The following is a 13,798-nucleotide window of genomic DNA, read 5'->3' as shown; positions in this document are numbered from 1 at the left end:
AGAGAGAGAACTAGTCTCCATAATACACAAAGAATGTCTATTAATAATTTGCAGGGTTTTTTAATTAAAAAATAAAACCTTTAGTTTTGTTCAGAGAGATATGAAGTTACTTCAGAGTAGAATAAATTTTAAAAAACTTTTAGTTTTTTCAATAAACTATTTGACTAATTAGTTATTAGGTAAATGCAAAGTTAACCACAGTGAGAAACACTCATACCAACTAAATGTCTGGAATTAAATATGATAACATCAAATGTGTGCCAAGAGAACAGCCAGAGTTCTCACACTGGTAGTGGGAGCACAAATTCTTAAAACAACCATTTTTGAAAACTATAAGGAGATATCCACTAAAGCTGAACATAAGGTAAAGGTAAAGGCCCTCCCGTTGATCGTTGATTTGCTCGAGCGGGCCCAGTAACGTCTCCATTGGAGACTTTATTGTTACTGTGTCTGGCAGATTGAATACGTCACGGGGAGCTTGCCAGGCTCTGCCATGCGGGCGAGATACTCTCGGTAGCTTGCCGGGCTCTCCGAGAGGGGCAGAGGAATCGAACCTGGGTCGGCCAGGTCAGCCACGTGCAAGGCGAACGCCCTACCCGCTGTGCTATTAGATCCCAGTATTTTACCAAACAGAAATACTCCCACATGTCATGTTGAAAAGTGCTCATAGCAGCATCATTGATACTGATCTGCCACAAAGAAGGTAACCCAGGTGTCTAATGAGAATAAACTGAGAGAAGTTTGTACTGTGTTTGTATAAAAGACTGCTAGACAACAAGACCTCAAGAACTACAGTCACACACAACATAGAACTTCAGAAACAGGAAGAGCAGAATAAAGCCAGACATTTTTTTAAAAAAAAAATCATACTGACTTATTTCACTTACATAAAGCTTAAACAAACAAAAACTCATTTATGATCTTATAAGCAAGGATTTTGGTACCACCAGATAGAACTAAGAGGTGAACTATGAGCAGGTTGTGTGCTCCTGGGGCCCTGAAGAAAATTCTATTCCCGCAGGAGGACACATCAGGTGTTGCTTCATGTTCATTTATCAAGCTAAATAATTATGATTTGGATGTTATGCTTCAATAAGTAAATTTGACTAGAGGTAGTAAGTATAGGCCAGAGAAATAGTACAGTGGATAAAACACTTGCCTTTTATGCCTCCGACCTGGGTTTGGATTCTTGACACTCATGTTATCTCCCTGACCCTTCTAGAAGTGATCCACCAATGCAGAGTGAGGAATAAGCCCTAAGCACAGCCACGTGTGCCCACCTCCAAAAAAGTAATAAGAGGAATCCTATAGTAAAAAGTTAGAAAACAACCTGGTATTTTTCAGTGCTCCAAGCCTCTGTGTTTACTGCCTATCATTTCAAACCCATGGAAGATATTTGGTTCTTTTAATTTAACCACTTATCACCCACCAAGCAATGATAGAAGGTATACATTGGGAAACCAAAACACGTAATTCTTGACCATAGAAAGTACAATCTGATGAAGGAATGGTCATTAAAAAAATAACTCAGTTAGTATGTGACTCAGTAGTGAGTCACAGATGCATGTGTGAGGTCCTGATTTTAATCCCTGGTTCTGTGTGTGTGTGTGTGTGTGTGTGGGTGGGTGGGTGGGTGTGGGTGTGGGTGTGTGTGTTCTTAATTTAAAATGAACAGAGTAATTCATTACTTGAAAACTGTGATATGAGGGAGAAAGGGGGCAGCCTATTTTAAACTGAGAGGTCCAGGAAGACCTCTTTGAGAAGGAGGCATTTTGTGGTCGATTAGTGAATCCTACTAGGTGAATAAAATTGCCTCACAAAGCACTTGAAAGTACATATGTGCTGTTCAAGGAGACTGCTCCTGATAGTTATTATGGTAAGCTTGAATAAAAATGTACGCTTCTTCCTTCCTAAAATTCCAGGAAAGAAGTATCTAAGAAGTGAGAGATAAAAGCAGAAGTAGGAAGCTCAGGATACCTCTTTCAAGCCCAGGTTCTCCCTTCAACATATATCTCTCTCTTTCTGCTTTTTTCACTCTGGAAAAGTCCATGTTCTCTCAAGAACAAATATTCTTCTCTTTGTCTCCCTTCATATCTTTCTAAGTAAATTTTGTTCAATAAAAATCTCAGGAGGACTGGTCATAAAATTTGCCACAAGTAGGGGTAGGGGGGCAGTTAGGATAGAGAAAGGACCACTATGACAATGATAGTTGGGAATGTACCCTGGACAAGAACTGAGTGATGAAAGCAGGAAAAAGAATATATATATCCAGAGTCTCCTGCCCCTGCGCCTGGCTGTCCTCACTGGGGCCCCTTGGAGGGGGGAGGGTTGAGTTTCTCTTTCCCCCTACTCCGCCCCGAGCAGAGCCCCAGCAGCTGAGGACCTCCGGAGCCAGCCACGGCCATGCTGGGACCACTCTCCACACGTCCGGACGGGCCTCATGCATGAAAGAACTGGCAGGGGAACTCAGGCATGCAGGTCCCGGGGCTGAGGTCTCCAAGCCTACTCGGATTGGGACTGGGCCTTCTCCACCAAGACCCTCCATCTTCCAGTAGGTAGGCGTCACACCCATCAGCTGCTACCAGCACCAGGTTGGTCCCATCAATGGCCAAGACACAGAGACTATAAAACCCAGCTCCCGGAAGCGCGCGGCCGCGAATTATCTTATTTTTTCCTTTGGAGAACCTGGCAGGCTACCAAAAGTATCCTGCCTGCACGGCAGAGTCTGGCAAACTTCCCATGTCGTACTCAATATGCCAAATACCAGTAACAATGATGGGTCTCATTCTCCTAATCCTGAAAGAGCATTGAAATGGCTCTTTTTAAATCTCAGGGCTAGGACGAAGGAGACGTTACTGGTGCCTGCTCGAGAAAGTCGACGAACAACAGGATGCTTGTGCTTGTATATATATATATATATATATATATATATATATATATATATATATATAAACCTTTCAGTGCCTATATTGCAAACCATAATGCCCCAGAAGGAAAGAGAGAGAAAGAAGAGAGAGAGACAGTCAGAGACAGAGACAGAGACAGGGACAGAGAGAAGAAAAGTATCTGCCAATAGAGGCAGATTGGAGGAGGAGCGTTCTGGAGGAAGGGAAACTGGGGACGTTGGTGGTGGGAAATGTGCACTGGTGGAAGTACGGGTGACACCAAATCCAATCCAATCGTGAACAATTTTGTAACTGTTGTATCTCATGGTCATTCAATTAACATATATATAAATTTTTTAATAAAATTAAAAATGAAGAAATCAAGAGAACTAATACAGACTTTAAAGGTAGTTGATATGTTAGTCAGAGGGATATGATTGAATGTGAATATCAATATCCTGTTTTTGTTTGAGAAAAAAGTGAGCTCATTACACTGGCCTTTCTGCTATCATGGCAGCACAGTGCCTTCCTGTATGGGCCCACCGCAGTCATCCCTCCGGCCTCCGCCAAGCAGCCTGGCATGAACCTCAGCACTGCTGCCACTCCATCCCAGCAAGCCCATCCCAGCTACGGCCAGCATCGCCACACCACAGGCTATGGTGACCTGACCCAGAGGACAGCAGCGGGAGATGACACCAAGCGCTGATCCCAGTCACAGAACAAGTCTGTAAACTCTGAGCCAGGCAAAGGTGGATCTGTGTCCACAAGTACCCCTGGCCTGCCGGTATGGCTGGTTCTGTCTACAGGAACTCTCAGACATCTGACAAACAGAAACTTCATGCAGGAACTCCTCCACCATTCAGCCTGCCTTCAGCCTTGGGCTCCCCAGGGTCTTAGCTCCTGACTCAGTCCCTGGCTGTGACCCCCCTACACCATTCTTGCCCATTCTACTGCACCCCAGTTGCCCCACTCCTAGCTGTTATACCACCACCTGCCATATGACACCCAGAAAAGTCCTCCTCAGTATAACCAGCTCAGCTCCCTCCAACCAGAGCCTCAAGCCTCTAAGCCTGCCTATGGCAACTATGAACTGGACAAGCTGAACCCCAAGAGCTAGGGCAAGCATGTATTTGTAAATGTTATAGAAGTCTCTGGAGAATGGGGGTGTAGCTGCCACTCTGAGGTCCACTGTCCTCATTCAGGCCTTTAGGCTCCTTTGTTGTAACAGAATCACCCCCTCCCTCCTGCCTTCCATCTTCCACAGAAGCCAAAGTCTAGAAGTACTGGTCAGGGGGTGAGGGATTGGTGGGGGAGCCTGGGACCAGGTACCAAAGAAGAATCAAGACTTATCTCACCCTCCTTATAACCATTATTTGCATTTTCTTCCCTGTGTTCTTAATTTGTCTCTCTCCTTTGGAGAAACAGGTTCCTTGTCATTTATCATGTTTCTCTCCCAACAAATCTTCACCTGGAAGTAAGCCCAACAAAACTGGTGCCTGTTTGTCTTCACAGATAGCAGGGACTTCCACAGCTGGTCTTGTCCCCAGAGCGTTGCCTTCTTCTGGTTGACCATTTTAAAAATAATCTAAACTTATAGCCAGAGAGGTCCAGCCAGTCCAGCTCTAAAAAAATAAAATCAGGGTCCCTCTTGCCACCTCTAATTTCCTGCCATCCCTACCATTTCAGGCAGGCAGGGACACAGAGACACTGCTGGTGGGACTGGTGTTGCAATATTGTATCCCTGAAACAATTCTATTATATACAGCTTTACAAATCACTGTCCTCCTGTTGTTCATCAATTTGTTCGAGCGGGTACCAGTAACGTCTCCATTGTGAGACTTGTTGTTACTGTTTTTGGCATATCAAATACGTCATGGGTAGCTTGCCAGGCGTTGCCCTGCGGTGGGATACCCTAGATAGCTTGCCAGGCTCTCCAAGAGGGACGAAGGAATCAAACCCGGGTCGGCCGCGTGCAAGGCAAATGCCCTATCCCCTATGCTATCCCTCCAGCCAAAAAATTAATTTAAAACAATTAAAGAACAGAAAAGTAAATAATACAATTAAACGGTCACTGTCCAAACACTGTCCTCCTGTTGTTCATCGATTTTGCTTGAGCGGGCCCAGTAACCTCTCCATTGTGAGACTTGTTGTTACTGTGTTTGGCATATCGAATATGTCACAGGTAGCTTGCCAGGCTTTGCCGTGCGGGCGAGATACTCTCGGTAGCTTGCCGGTCTGTCCGAGAGGAGCAGAGGAATCAAACCTGGCTCAGCCGGGCTGGCTGTGCGCAAGGCAAACGCCCTACTACTGTGTTATTGCTCTAGCCCACAATACAGTTAAAATCTCTTAAAAAGAAAACATTTAAAAATCCAAACGCTGCTTTCAATTAATGAGGGCATGTTTCTGAAGCCCCTCTATTGTATCGCCTTGACCGTAGGGCCACTGTCCTAAGAGTTTCTCATCTGCCCAACCTTTTCCTAATAAAGTTCTAAGAGGAAAAAAAAATGTGAGCTCTTTAACGTATTATAAATTACAGGACTTCTATCAATAAAAAATTAATAGATAAATAAAAGTAGTAAAAAAATAACTCAAAAAAAGGGGGAAGAGATAGATTGAGAGCTCAGAATGTGAGGGTCAGCTGACTGCTCTGTCTGTCACCCCAGTGATATTCAGTGTTGACTCAGCTCATCTGGCTGGCTTGGCGGGTGCCCCTTCCTCCCTCCCACATCATGTGTTTTCCTCTGAAGCATCACCCTCAGTAGCAGAGGGCAGCCTTTGCCAAGGCAGGTGTGCTGTTCTTCAGTCAAAAGTAAAGAGTAGCTATGCTCCCCTGCCTTAACCTCCAAATAAACTCTCAAGAATGTGAACTCAGGGCCGGAGCAGGTAGGGGGGTTGCTTTGCACGTGGCTGACCCACGTTCTATACCTGGTATCCCATATGGTCCCCCAAGCACTGCCAAATTCCTAAGTGAAGAGCCAGGCGTAACCCCTGAGCATCACTAGGTGTGACCCAAAAAGAAAAAAAAAGAATGTGAATTCAAGAGATGACTGTGCCCAGAATATAACCATTCCTAGGTCTGTCACTTAGAGTGTGTCTTGGCACCTCTATGTTTCTGATTATACATCTGGTTGTTTTTTTTTTTGTAAAAAACCATCACTTTATTCAATAGGACAGCTGCAGAATCAAGTGTGATTTCTTTAAAAAAGGAAAAACTACTGAACACTGTGGGCTGTGGGCAGGGTCGGCAGGAGCCATGACGAGCAAGCGGGGCCCACACCCCGCCAGCCGCCCACCCCTCGCTGCTCTCGCCAGCTGCTTCCCTCTGCTTCCGTTCCGTCTGTGTCTCAGAAGATTGGTGCCGCCTTTAAGCTTCATCACAGGAGATTATACATCTGTTTAAAGCATTGCATAAAATCTCAGACTTTTACAAGCTAATCCTAGATATAGGTGAGGAATCTCTTTCTTTTCTAGAGATTTCTGAATTACAGAGTGGAGGTCAGTTCAAAGTCTGTGGAAATGCTGAGTAAGACCCAAAGAAGGGTCTCTTATCCCATGCTGGGAAAATTAATCTCCTGAAGGCGTCCTTTCCAACTCCACTTGGCCACATTAAAAGGGATATGAGTCTAGAACATTCCCTTGATAAGAAATGAAGTCCACACAGTTCACTGCTGGACTTTTCATGTGGGAACCTACAAACTTAGTGTGTCCCTTATTTCTCCTTAGTCATGGGCATCATACGACACCTGGCCAATTCCTTATATCTATGAGAAGAGGAGAGGAAAGGGAAGATGGGTGGAGAATAGAAACTGGAGGGGAAGAGGGAGGGAGGAAGAGGAGAGGAAAGAAGAGCCAGAGGCAGAGAAAGCCTCCCAAGTTCCCATCTCCAATTCCCCCAGAATTCTGATTTTGACTGCTCAGCACAGGCTAAAGCAGCTGATTTCAGTGTTAGGTCCACAGGCAAGCTTTGAGGCTCTGGGACCATGAATCTAACTGGGACGCAAATCAAACGAAGGAGTTATATAAAGGAAACAGCAACACAAACCCCACTTTCCCCCCAGCCCACCCACCCACAGGAAACACCATGCTGAGTCAGTGAGGACACCTAAGCACTGCCAGCAATTTTGAAGGAGCCATTGAAAGCCACTGAATAGTGGCCCTGATCAAAGCCTAGGGCAGGCGGAGACCAGTTTCCTTAAGTCAGAATCACCTTGTAATTAAATCTAATGCCCATTCTACTTGTCCCATTGATTCGCACAAAAAAGTACAGCATTTCTAAGCTACTCCTGACTGAGATTATACATAGAACTTGGTAAATCAAGAATTCTACTAATTAAGACAGGCCCTGTGGTCCTTGTTGTGCAGAGCTGTAGAGCCCTTTAATCAGGTGAGACAACTGTTTTAGCAACTTGGTTTTTATCGTGTCGCTCTCTGGGTACCTGCTCCTATGGTCTGTGGAATGTGGAGATACACCCTGGACAAACCAGTGCTGAGGGAGTCCCAACATGCCATCAAAGGAGGAAAAGGGTGTGACAGATTGGGTATGAAACCAAAATCCCAGTTCTCAGAGAGCCTCACTCAATCAGCTCGACGGACACTTCAGAACCATCTCCATGCTGTTGACTCTTCAGTCACATCTCAGTTCCTTTCTACCCATTAAATAATAAGCTTTCACTCCCATCCGGCGTTTTGTCAAAATTATAAGAAACAGACATTTACACTGGGTTGGCTAGAACAGCACAGTTAAGAATTTTATTCTTTCAGCTGAGATCAGTACCAGGATGATTACTCCATGGCTTAGAGACCAGCCAGGAATTCTAGGGGAAAGGGCAGCTCAAATAGAGAAGGGAGCACCAAATAAAGGGTGTTTGGAGGATCCTCTCAGGAGGGGAGATGCAGGTTGAAAATAGACCATGGACTGAACATGATTGCCACACGATGCCTCTTTTGCAGACCACAACACCCGAAAGGAAAGAGAGAACAATAGGGAATGCCCTGCCACAGAGGCAGGGTGAGATGGGGGAATGGGGGATGGGAGGGATACTGGGATCCATGGTGATGGAATATGAGCACTGGTGGAGGGATGGGTATTTGATCATTGTATAACCGAAACCCAAGCACAAAAATTTGTAAATCTACAACTGTACCTCATGGTGTTTCACTAATAAAATTTTTTTAAAAATTTATTCTTTCTTTGGTGGGGAGATCATTTATAAAGTACCCCTTGAAATATTACATTAGAAATGCTTATCTTACTCATCAAAAGAATGGTTCCTGATCATGAGGATTATCTGGTGGTGCTTTGGGAAATGCCTCAGAAAACTTGGAATGCTATCGTAGCAATTACATTGACCCTTACTGTAGGCATATTTAAATCCTTTTCCCTCATTTTACTTTTCTATTTCTCTCCTACTTGGACTAGTTTATTTCTTATTCATTTTACTGTAAACAGCTTTGAAACTATCTGAAAAAGCTAAAAAGGAAAAACTATGTAAAATACGGGAAAAAAATTACTTTCAAGCTTGCTTAAAATAATGAATAAAGACTACTTAGGTTCAGGTACGATAATACATAACAGACATTTTCAATTTCCTAATCATTCTTAATGACAGGACTGTGCTTATCAGAATCTAGATTAGGATGGAGGAAGAAGAGTCACAGATGCTGAGAAATCAGTCAGCAGTATCACACTCCTTCAACCAGATTCCTGAGTTTCACAGAAAAGAGTCAAACAAAGCCTCCCAAAGACTCAGTTGTATCAATCCAGTCCACCTGACCCCACTAGAAGCTCCCATCACTGATCAGGCAGTCCATTAAGCAGGGACCCACCACACAGTGCTTGTTCCACAGTAAATGACATCTAATCCTTTTCTGTACCATGTTAGAGCTTAAGTAACAAACAAGTAAGTAATTACTAATGGAACCTAGCACTAGGTCAAATATTATGTGGCTAAGAAGTAGAAGAAAATGAAATGTCTGTTCAGATAGAAAAGGGAGCACCAAATGGAGGGTGTTTGGAGGATCCTCCCAGGAGGGGAGATGCAGGTTGAAAGTAGACTGGACTGAACATGTTTGCCACTCAATGCCTCTTTTGCTGATCACAACACCCAAAAGGAGAGAGAGAACAAAAGGGAATGCCCTGCCACAGTGGCAGGGGGGGATGGGGGGATGGGAGGGATGGGGGGGGAGGGATATTATCCTGGTGGTGGAAAATGGGCACTGGTGGAGGGATGGGTATTTGATCATGGTATGACCGAAATCCAAGCACAAAAATTTGTAAATCTACAACTGTACCTCATGGTGTTTCAGTAATAATAATAATAAAAAAATGTAATGTCTACTCCTAAGTAACTTTCAATATCATTTGAAGAGACAAGATATGTTCACAAAACCAGCTTAGAATATGCAGCTTAGCAATAGAGGTGCAAATACAGCGGCATCATTCAACTCTTGCCTAGTCGCACTACGAGTATAGCCAGACAGGGTACAACCAGTATATAAATTACTTTAAAAGGGCAAGTTTATTTATGGTAGAGTGAGTGAATTGTTTGTTCCGTGAATTTTTGCTGCGTGACTATTTCCCGGTGGGCATTTCCTAGGTGATGGGAGTAAAGGAGTGAATAAAACAGACCAAATTACTGACTTTTGTGGAGTCCACATTCTATATCAGAAGAGATTAATGCAATAAAAAAAATAAATAATGAAAAGAAGAGATCAATGTTAGGAAATGGAAAGAATTGAGGGAAGGGCATGGAGGCAGGGGACGTGAGGGTATTGCTATTTGTGAGATGAAGGTTAGCAGACTCACGAGCAGAGAACGGCAGGAAGTAAAGGAAGTCATGTCACACTAACCAGGGCCTGTCTAGTAGGTTTTTTTAAAAATATATATTTTTAGGACAATTCAGATAGAAAGGGGAACACCAAGTGGAGGGTGTTTGGAGGATCCTCCCAGGAGGGGAGATGCAGGTTGAAAGTAGACTGGACTGAACATGTTCGCCACTCAATGCCTCTTTGGCTGATCACAGCGCCCAGGAGGAGAGAGAGAACAGGGGGGAATGCCCTGCCACAGTGGCAGGGGGGGATGGGGGGATGGGAAGATGGGGGGGGAGGGATATTATCCTGGTGGTGGAAAATGGGCACTGGTGGAGGGATGGGTATTTGATCGTGGTATGACCGAGATCCAAGCACAAAAATTTGTAAATCTACAACTGTACCTCATGTCGTTTCACTAATAAAAAAGAAAAAAATATATATTTTTAGTAAAGTGGAGGGATCATTGTTTAGTAGGTTTAAAAGAGAACAAGAAGGGTGGTCTGGTGGAAAGAGTGAGAAATAGTAGGGACAGTGGAAGATGTCAGAAGCACAATAACCTGGAATGTGTCTCAAAAGATGTGTTTTGGCTAGGAGGGAATTCCACTGGTTTCTCGCTGGGTAAAGGGAATGCCATGAACAAAGGCTCAGAAGCACACATGAGCCCATGAAGGGCATGAGAACTCAGAGTATGAAGACAATCTGATGGAGGAGGCATGGGAGAAGCCTAGAGATGAGGCAGTCTCAGAAAACCAGCCATGAACCTTACTTCTTCTGGGAGGGGAGAGAGAACATTTCTCAAAGATCCAGGCAAAAGTAGAGATCCCAACAGCTATCCTTTCCACCAAAACCCAGCATGAGCCACCCTAGGAACCATTTGTTTTTGTTTTGTTTTGTTTGACCAACTTCATTGGTTGGTTGGTCTTTACCTGTTTGACCAACTTCATTAATGCTCCATGGTTTACAAAGTTATTAATAATTGGGTTTTAGACATATAATGTTCAGTCACTAATCCTGCCACCTCCACTACTGTTCCTAGTTTCTCTTTCTCAATGACCTCCCAATTACCCCCCCCCAACTTTGCCACCCCTACCCCTGCCTGTCATCTCAACAGTCACCTCTTTCAGTTCGGTTATTAATGTTTGAATCTCATGATTTCAGTGTTGTTTACTCTGTGGTTCGGATATTTAGCTCTGTCATTGCACTAGGAACCATTTGGAGTCAAGAGGAGGAAAAGGTTTCAAAATAAAATGATTCAGTAAAAAGTAAAATTCTTCTCTGAAGAATCTGAAGGATCAATTAAAGGTAATAAGAACTTTAAGGCTCCATAAACCATGGGAAATATTTCCAACATTTTTCTCCTGGTTGATAGAAATCATTCAAAAAGAATTTTTTAATGTTAATATTAGCACAGCGGGTAGGGCGTTCGCCTTACAAGCGGCCAACATGGCCGACCCGAGTTCGATTCCTCCGCCCCTCTCGGAGAGCCTGGCAAGCTACCGAGAGTATTCGATATGCCAGACACAGTAACAACAAAGTCTCCAATGGAGACGTTACTGGGCCCGCTCGAGCAAATCGACGATCAACGGGAGGGGAAGGGAAGGAAGGAAGGGAATATTTTTATTAAAGGGCATAAAATACCCATTAAGATAAATAAATGATGCAAAGATTTATGTCCTCCTGCAAAGAACTTGCTTTCACGGCAATGTTTCCCTTCACAATGGCCTCGAATCACAGGGGTCGGTGATTCTCTACCATTTCCTCTTCTTTCTTGACACACTGCGTATTTTCTGAATCACTATCCCACCCTCGATCTTCTCATTTATACATCAAGCTCACTTTGGTGCATTGTTTAGAATGAGCATATTTTTTTCTATTCCACAAAATGATTTTTTTTCTCACAATTGGATCATGATGCAACAGAGTCCACTTCTTCCCTTATCAGCTTCTCTCTGTGCTGAAGCGGGAACCTGTCCCAGCTTCACTTAACATCCTCATCAGAATGACTTCTGACTTGCTCTTGACAAGGGCGACCGCGGACAGAAAAACAGTGACGGGCCCTGACCAAAACTGTCCTGAAAAACAACAAATGAGGAAGACCTCAGAGCCAATACAGAGGTTGTCGAACTCTACATAATCGTGAAAATGAAGGATAAAGCTCTTCTTTCAAGTTTGTTCCTGGAAAGGCAGAGCTTGAGGGAAGCACTGAGGGAGTGGAATGTGAGGCAGGATCGAGAGGAAGATTCTTCTATCAGTGGTGTTCCAGTTCTTTGAAAAGAGACTGTAACCAGGCCAGAGTGACAGGACAGCGAGCAAGGTGCTCGTCTTGCGCATGGCTGGCCAGTGTTCAAATGAACTCTGATGCTACATACAGTTCCCTGGGTCAGGTCATGAGTTATCCCTGTGTGCAGAGTTAGGAGTAAGCCCTGACTGAGCACTGCTAGGTGTAGACCTTAAACAAACAATAGTAACTACAAAAGATTCTAAACTCATGATAATTTCTCAGAATCAACTTTAAATTCCAGATATTTGGGGGAGGTAGCTTAAAGGGCTGGGGCACACACTTTGATTCTTTGGACCCTTGACACTGAGTGGCACCTCCAGCACTGCTGAGTGGCACTCTGAAGGCACTGCATCCAAGAAGCATTGCGTCTTAGGGACCAAGCCTTGTATCTTCAGGTTAGCTTGGCCCAGTGGTCTCCAGACACCCTGAATATTGCTTGAAAGACCTCCCAAAAGAGTTTCGGGTACTTTTAAAATCTACATGATCCATTACCGCCCCACCCACAAGAAACTCAGTGGGAGAGCATCTGCATAAGATCACAAGTTCGATCCCCAGCACCAGCCCACAATGCCGAGAATGTGATCCCAATGGCACTGCAATTTGGGGCCCCCAGAATTTCCAGCATCTGAGCAGCACAACTGAAGTGTGAGATCCCAGAGGAGCACCACAACTAAGTGTGGGAACAATGCAACCAGATACTTACACCAAGGAAGGGTGGGGTAAATGCCACTTGTGGATGTCTGGTTTCTACTGCGGGAGGTGGGGTGGTTTTGAACACAGAGTCTAGAGGTCTTCCTTGGCCTTGTTATTAACTCTACTTGAGTAAAATATTGTAATACTTCCTCTCAAAAGATAAATTTTTCATGTAACTACTTCTTTCCACTCCCCAACCCCACCAAAGAACTCACCATTCTTTGGTTACTATTATCTTATGCCGGGGCTGGAGAGCCCGGCAAGCTACCGAGAGTATCTCGCCTGCACGGCAGAGCCTGGCAAGCTCCCCATGACGTATTCGATATGCCAAACACAGTAACAACAAAGTCTCCAAGGTACTGGGCCCGCTCGAGCAAATCGATGATCAACGGGAGGGCCTTTACCTTTACCTTTTATCTTATTCCAAGAATATACAAAAAGAGTTACTTTATTTTTTTACATTTTATCAAGAAAAGATTGAATGTGAAAAGAATGTGTCAAAATCTCACAAGAATGAGTCAGGCACCACAAACACACATCACACCCACCTCCATGCCAAAGTTAAGAGACAGATGAAAAGGGTGGAGTGAGATCAAAGAGATAAAATGATCCCCCATTCAAGAAACACACAGACCGTCTAGGAGAGAAGGCCAAACCACAGGGAGAAATATATGAGACATGTATGGACATTCTTCTTGTTTTTTCTACCTAAAAACATAAAGAAACTACCTCAAAGAAAAACACCAAATCAATAGCAATAATAGTTTCTATGAGAAAAGAGACCAGGTGCCAGGTGAAATGATATGAGTCCAAATTTCCTTTCATTTATTTGGGTTTTTTTTCTCGCTTGTTTTTGAGCCCATGTATGGTAAAGCTTCAGGGATACTCCCAATTTTGTATTAAGTACCGAGGGGACCCTGCGGTGCCAAAGATTTAACCCTGAGTACCTACATACAAAGCATGTTCTCCAGCCCTTTGAGCCTTGCCTCTAATCTCAAGATATCTTCAGTTTTTATTATCATATTTTGGCCTTGGGGGTCACACCCAGCTGTACTCAGGGCTTACTCCTGGCTCTGCACACAGGGATCACTCCTGACAGACTCAGGAGACCCAGGGAGTCAGGGATTGA

General features: G+C 44.1%; 1 pseudogene; it reads left to right on the top strand.

The window, feature by feature from the left end:
- The first annotated feature begins 253 nt into the window (after nucleotides 1–253).
- LOC130023190 (ubiquitin-associated protein 2-like) lies at nucleotides 254–4,002 on the top strand (annotated as a pseudogene).
- The last annotated feature ends 9,796 nt before the right edge of the window (nucleotides 4,003–13,798 follow it).

The sequence above is a fragment of the Sorex fumeus genome, unplaced genomic scaffold (genome assembly GCF_029834395.1).
Source record: "Sorex fumeus unplaced genomic scaffold, SorFum_2.1 ptg000001l, whole genome shotgun sequence".
Classification (NCBI taxonomy): domain Eukaryota; kingdom Metazoa; phylum Chordata; class Mammalia; order Eulipotyphla; family Soricidae; genus Sorex; species Sorex fumeus.
The sequence above is the reverse complement of the archived record's forward strand: the minus strand, read 5'-3'. Positions and strand labels throughout refer to the sequence as shown.